Below are 6980 nucleotides of genomic sequence, written 5' to 3'. Positions count from 1 at the left end.
TTATGTGGCCTGCTGAGTTACTCTATCAGTTACCTATTGTCTCCCCAAAACGCAGTGAGTTAAAATAAACCATTTTACTCTGCTTCATATCTCTGAGGGTCATTAATTTGGGCTATGTGGTACTACAACTTGGGCTGGACTCAGTTGTTTCTTCTGATGGTGTCTCTTTGGGTCACTCATGGGGTACAGTTAGTTTCTTGGCAACTGAGTGGACCTTTCTCACTCATGTGTCTGGTTGGTGACTGGGACTAGTGTCTCTAGTAGATGAACTTGGCTGTCTTCATATGGTGGCAGAAGCATTCCAAGAGGGCAGGAGTAGAAGCTTCTAGCCTCCTTACCTTGTTGACCTCGAACATCTACAACGTCACTTTTACCACATCCTATTGGCCAAAGCAAGTCATAAGGTCAGCACAGAATCAAGGGGATTAGAAAATAGATTCTACCTCTTAAAGGGAGGAGCTGGTAGGAATGTATGACTATTTTTAATCATTCACCATGCTGATAGTTCTGTCTTCTTTATAAGTTAGAAATACCTCTTGCAAAGTTTCCAGATAACTAACAAAAATTCATAGAGCAATGTTGGCACAAAGCACAGTACAATAAACAATTGTTATGATTATAGCACATTGGATCTCAGTGTAAATAAATATTTTATACAATAAAACTATTTATATACTTTTGTTTTATCATCATAATACCTGTATGCATTGATAGCACAACATGTTATCACCTTTATTTGGTACGGAAAGAAAATGAGATTCAGGGAAATCAAGGTTGTCTCTGAATAATACTTCTAGCTTATTTGTAGCTTTGTGATTTGCACAAAGGCCAAGCTGTGATCAGTCAATTAAATGTTTGCAGGTATTAATACATCTCATTTTAAAATTGAAGTGGCTTTTCTCCCCTTCCTTAGCATACTCAGATCTTCTTTGTGCCACTGCATGCATTTTTCTGTCTGAAATGTATATCAGCCTTTTTTTTTTTTCTAAATGATGAGTTTTCTTTTATCTTTTCACAAGTTCAATGTTTGTGCCCTATAAAGTCTCCCCTGACTGCCATGGGGGAAGTCTCCCCTCCTCATAGCCTTAATAATGTCTCAGGTATACAACTATTATCACACAAATCACCTTCTAGTTTAATGCGGTTATATGTCTGTCTATCTCTTAAAACAGACTGTGAACATCTCAAAAGCAGAAACTCAATTGTTATTATCTTCAAATATTCAGTGTCAGGCAAAGGCCCTGGCAGGTAATAGATGCTCAGTGAGAATTAGCAAAGGAAAGATCTTGTGATTTGGGCAAGTTTTGCTTTCAGAGTGTATCAACTCTCCAGTAATCACCAGTTCTTCAGTTTAATGCTGTTTTGGGTTGAATTATCCCTCATATTTGTACATTGAAATCCTAACTCCCAATACTCCAAAATGTGATCTTATTTGGACACAGGATCCTTAAAGAGGTAATCCAGTTAAATCGAGATTAATACAGTGAGCCCCTAATTCAATATGGCCTGTAACTTTATCAAAAGGGAAAATTTGGAGACAGATATGCATACAAGGAAAACACCACGTAAACATAAAGATGACCATCTACTAAGCAGGTAGACATAGTTGAATCAACTTCTTCTCTCATAGTCCTAAGAAAGAATCAACCTGTCAAACCTTGATTTTGGACTTACAGGTTCCAGAATTGTAAGATTAAAAAAAAATTATGTTGTTTAAACCATCTAGTTTATGATACTTTGTTATGGTAGCCCTAGAAAACCAACTAAAATGTTTTGTTGTTTGATTTTTAATGAAAATATTAAAATGTGGTCACTATGGGATAAGTAAGGTCACTTATGAAACTGCTTAAGAAACAAAATCACAGCTCATAGGTCACTCTTAATTAATTAAACTTCAAGCCCATGGAAACAGCTATCTTGAAACAACAAGCAAATGGTAGTTTGCAGTTTTTGACAGGAAAAGAGTCATAATCTGAACTTGATATTCTCTGCAGCATATCTAAGCTGTACATATAGTTTAGTTTGACAAATTGTATTAATAGTTTAAATGGGATTTTGCAAATAGGTACAAAATCCAAAAGCAAATACTCTGAGGAAATGCATCTTAATTCCTTACTTTGTACAAACAAGTCATTGGTAAAGTTGCATAGATATTCTCAAGACTCCATTCTGTAAGTCACCATTAACCACAACAGCCATTGACTCCTTCTCAGTTATGCAGTTTCACCCCCAGGACATAATAGATTCATTTCTCTGTTCAACAAGCTCATCTCATCATGTCCCTAAAACCCCAATTAAAACAATGATGGAAAAACAAACTCAATGTCCTTATTGGCTTATAAGTGACAAGCATGCTACTTGATAAACTATACCTTTTGTTCTTTAGTGGGGAGGGAGAAGGAGGAGAGCAATAAAACATTCTCAGTGATGTAGAGAGCACATGCAAGTGAGCTGCAGTATTGATTCCACCATCCAGACCAGGATCGAGATCAAGGACAGACATGGGTATTCAGAACTCACCAACACTCCTCCTGATGGCTGTCATTGTCCTTGGCACATTTGGTAAGCCAACTATGGCTCTAATCTTTTCCTTTTAGGCACTGGAAAAACTCAGAAAAGATTCCAGATGTAATGAGATTGCACTGAAATTAATCAAAATATATAAACTGTGAAATTAAAATGTAAGTAGACCTATATAGTATTTAGATTGTGGAGTGTCAAATAACTTTATGTTGAATCAAATGAAAATATTTGTTTAACTTCCTAGCAGTATCTGGCTCTAAGAGTCTATACTTTCCTTATTAGAGGTGATAGAAAGAACATTACTAAAAATAAGTTTCATATAAAATATCTAATCTTAGAAAAAATAAGAAAAGGAAAGACAGACAAATCCTATTAGTATGAATATACCTACACTCAAAATGCAGTTGGATTAATTTGTTATATATGTTTATATTAGTATGGATTTTCATAAGTTAGTATAAGCTGTGAGTCTTTACAACAAAGCACTGTTAAGTGTATATTCTGTGTATGTTTTCTGTCAATTACATAGGTATTACCAAAATGTATGATGTATTTTCCTTCATATAAACATTCATCAATCAAATATCAGTTTATTGATACTAATTAATAATCTCATTATACACCTGACCCTGTCATCTAGAAATTGCAAAGGTAAAGAGCTTTAGGTCTAAGTTAAGATCTTTTTGCAGAAAATATACTCCATTTTCCCACAGAAATTAAAGATTTTTCAGTAAGGGAAAGGGATCAAAAACGGGCAGGAGAGGTGAGAAGGGATAGAAGACAGAAGAGAGGAGAGAGGGAAGAGAGGAGGAGGGAGTTGAAGGGTCTTATGTTGTCTTTTTGTTTTCTTTCTAATTTGTTACTTCTTTCCTTTTCCTTCTTCTTTTCCCTCCCCTTCTCTTATCTATTCTCCTTCCCTCCCACCATGCCTTGTTTCTGTTTATTCATGGAACTAACATAATTATACTTAAAAAAGAGGAGGAGAAGGACCCAACCACCCCAGGAGAAATCAGAGCCAGCAGCCAACACCAACCACCTCCCATGTAAATGAGGCCATTTCTTATTTTTAGCCATTTCAGTGGCTTCTGACTGCACTCACTTAAGTGAGCTTAACAGAAGAACCTCACATTAACAGCAGATATATCAGAAATAATAAATGTATTTTAAGCCACTGAAAATAAGGTTGGCTTATTACACAACAAAAGAGGATTAATGGTACCGGTAACTATTTAATGTGTTTGCAGGCTTAGAACAACATTATGCTAGAATTTCCTCAAATGAATGAGTATGTAGAGAAACTGTGTAACTTTCATACATTTGAGATTCAGCAAATGGCATTTATCAACATAATCTAAAGTAAAAATTCTGAGGCGTGCAAAACTTTGAAGTACTTGTGTGTAATAGCACCCAGGGAGATAGTTTCCCCTCAACTCCTTCACCCTCCCCACTCTCCTCCCACTTTCAGCCCATGCTTCACCTCTGGGCAGTAGATAGTAAAACCTCAATTAACTTGAGTGCCAGAGTAATTGACATCTGGACAATCCTTATCAACTAACAGTTACACAGAAAGCACATTTGGTTTCAGCACTTATAGAAAATCTTTTGCTGTTTAATATTTTAATTTATTGATTAAGATACTTTAACAAACTTATACACAATTGTAGTATCCCTAAGCATTTTCTGAAGCAATTGTTTTTATGATTGATTTGCAGGTGTCAGTCTATTTCCTTCATACTTGAAAGAAGGATTTGGGAAAAGTGTGTTAAGAATGTTCTGTGTGAGGCAGAAAAGAAGTAGTCTATGTCTTAATTTTATAAATAGTGGTCCTGCAGTGTCTCTAGATAATTTGTTTTAACATAGCTAACATAAGATGTGCTTTAGGTCTTAGATAACTTGCTTGTTTCCTGAATGACTCTGCATTTATAAGACGACTTAAAGGGAAAAGAGATAAAATAACTTACTTCTTGCAATACACACACATACACAAAGTCAAAGTGACAATGCAAGATTTATAAACAGGTTGTGAAGTTATTTTAAAACCAAAAAAACCTGAGTTTTTTCCACTTCTGGCATTTATTTAAATCATAATTTTGGATAAGCTAATTGCTTTCAACTGAATTGCTCATTTAAAAAATACCTTTTAACCATTTTTGTACAGTTTATTACTGTGAGTGTAGTGTTTCTCATCTTGGAAATCTAAGGGAATGATGCAAATGACAGTAATAGCGGTTAACAGTAGCAGTCGTCGTCACTGTCATAATAGTAGAGTATTACTCATAGCCCATTACTTTGCACAAAGTTTTTAGGCCTCACTTTAAAAAAGAAATAGTTAAAATGACTAAGTCATGCAAAGAAGTGAACTTTGTAAAGCCTGGCACATAATTGAGGCTTAATCAATATTTTTTGAGTAAATGAAAATTAGCAAAAAGTTGTTTTATATTAAAGGTTGACTAATAGGCTTACACAATTTTGATGACTCAAGAAATTTGGTACTACTTCCTCATGACCCTTGCTGACGATGTGTCTTTTGTGACCAGCCACATTTGCTGATTAAGGCAATGATTCAAAGATACTGTGCCTACCTCTTTCCTACTGTCAACTCACTCAAAAACATTATTACTTCGGGAGACTTTTCCTGTAGTTTCCTCAAAAGGATGAGGAACTTTTTGGAAATCCTACTAATGAACGAGGAAAGAAATCTGGATAGGGTTAGTATGGAAAGAAAAGAAGTGTTCAGTGAAGCCAATAAATATTCTCAGATATGTGTTTAAGGGGTTGAACAGAAAATGAAAGATACTATGTTAAAATGAAACATAAATGAAACAGAAAATGAAAGACACTAGTGTTTAAAACCTCTATCTCCGGCTGTGGAAATGGCTTTGATCTTAGGATTGAATGAAAATGTATCAGACTTGAGAATTCACAGTATCTCAATCTCAATAACAAGAAAAGGTTATAAAGTCATCCTGCAGGAGGAACTAGAAAGAAATCTGCTCTGGTCATTCTGTGTCCTGCTGAGCTTCTCTCTGCAATTGACTCCACATCTCAGCTCTCAGAAGAATCCAAACTCTCAGCTTCTGCCCTTCTTTTAAGCTTGCTTGACACTAGACATTTCTGTGTTGAGATGGAAGGAAATTTATTTCAGTTTAATATTTTCTACTGCTGAACTCTAGTTCATATGAAAAAATTAAGTAGGGTAGAAAAAAAATAAGAAATACATTTATCTACTGAAATTATTTCTGTTGAGGCATAAATAATTTTAGAAAACTTTATTGAAGGCCAAATGGGAAGACAGACCTGGAGAGACATATCAACAAAGTTGGGGGTGTTCTAGAGTCTTTCACAAGCTCAAAGGGCTTTATGGGAAAGTTTAGAAGAAGAGAGGAAGACTCCTCATACCAGAGTTGTCCTCTTTTTCACTAGAGGATCAAATAAAGGAGTTACAACCGTTAGATTACTACATACAGGCTAAATGTCTACCTGCAAAAGAATCATAAAACTTCTTGTTTCAGCGCAACTTAGACATCAATCATTGTACTATTCAGTATCATAAGGTTCTACATAATTCAGTACATCAGCAACTTGAGGAACTCATAATAAAATGCTTTACTCAGAGATAGAATGTCAACATCAAATCACCAAACCTTTCCAAGGTGGGTGAATTTGAAAGTCTGCTTACTTCTACTGTAAACTGTAAAATGTGACTTGGAGCTTCTCACACTTCATAACAGAAAGAAGATGAAAATAAGCAAGCCATGCTTCAACATATAATATACGTTTTACCCTCAATCCTTGGTTAAACATTGTAGTGTACTTTCCCTTTATTTATTTGAAAATTTCTATTGAAACACATCTTTGTTGATTTTTTAAACCCAACTCTACTGTTAGACTAGACCTGCTGATGATAATAAACAGATTTAATAATGACTAATGATATTAGGAATCACACAGAGCCCAGCATAAAATATTTGCTCAATAAATTTTGTTAGTATGCTCGGAAACTTAATAGGGTCTTTTAGTGTCTTAGTGCTTGTATGTCTTGCTTAAAACATCTTCTGAAAGTATTCTGATGTTTTTTTTAGCCTTCAAGCCCTAAAAATAATAAAGTTGTAATATGTAACTGTTGTAAACTCTGCTTTTTTACTTTGAAGTATGTATATTTACCCCGGTAGAATGAAAAATAGATGATGGAAATGAATTAATGTATCCTATTAAACAACCTGTGATATTTTCTGAAACAAGAAAGAAAGAAAGGAAAAAAAATTCTTGAGGTTAAATGTTTTACCCTGACATGTTTGTATATATTAGCATTTAATTAACATCTATATGGTTACAATTCCAGCATTAGTATTGACTTTGTATATAAGTACAATGTAGAACTTACCCTTTACTAGACTAGTAATTCTTTTTCTAATCAACAAAATTTCCAGTCATTTCTTAAGCCCTAAAATTTATAC

This window comes from Macaca nemestrina, chromosome 3, assembly GCF_043159975.1.
Source record: "Macaca nemestrina isolate mMacNem1 chromosome 3, mMacNem.hap1, whole genome shotgun sequence".
NCBI lineage: Eukaryota > Metazoa > Chordata > Mammalia > Primates > Cercopithecidae > Macaca > Macaca nemestrina.
Note: the sequence above shows the minus strand (reverse complement) of the source record.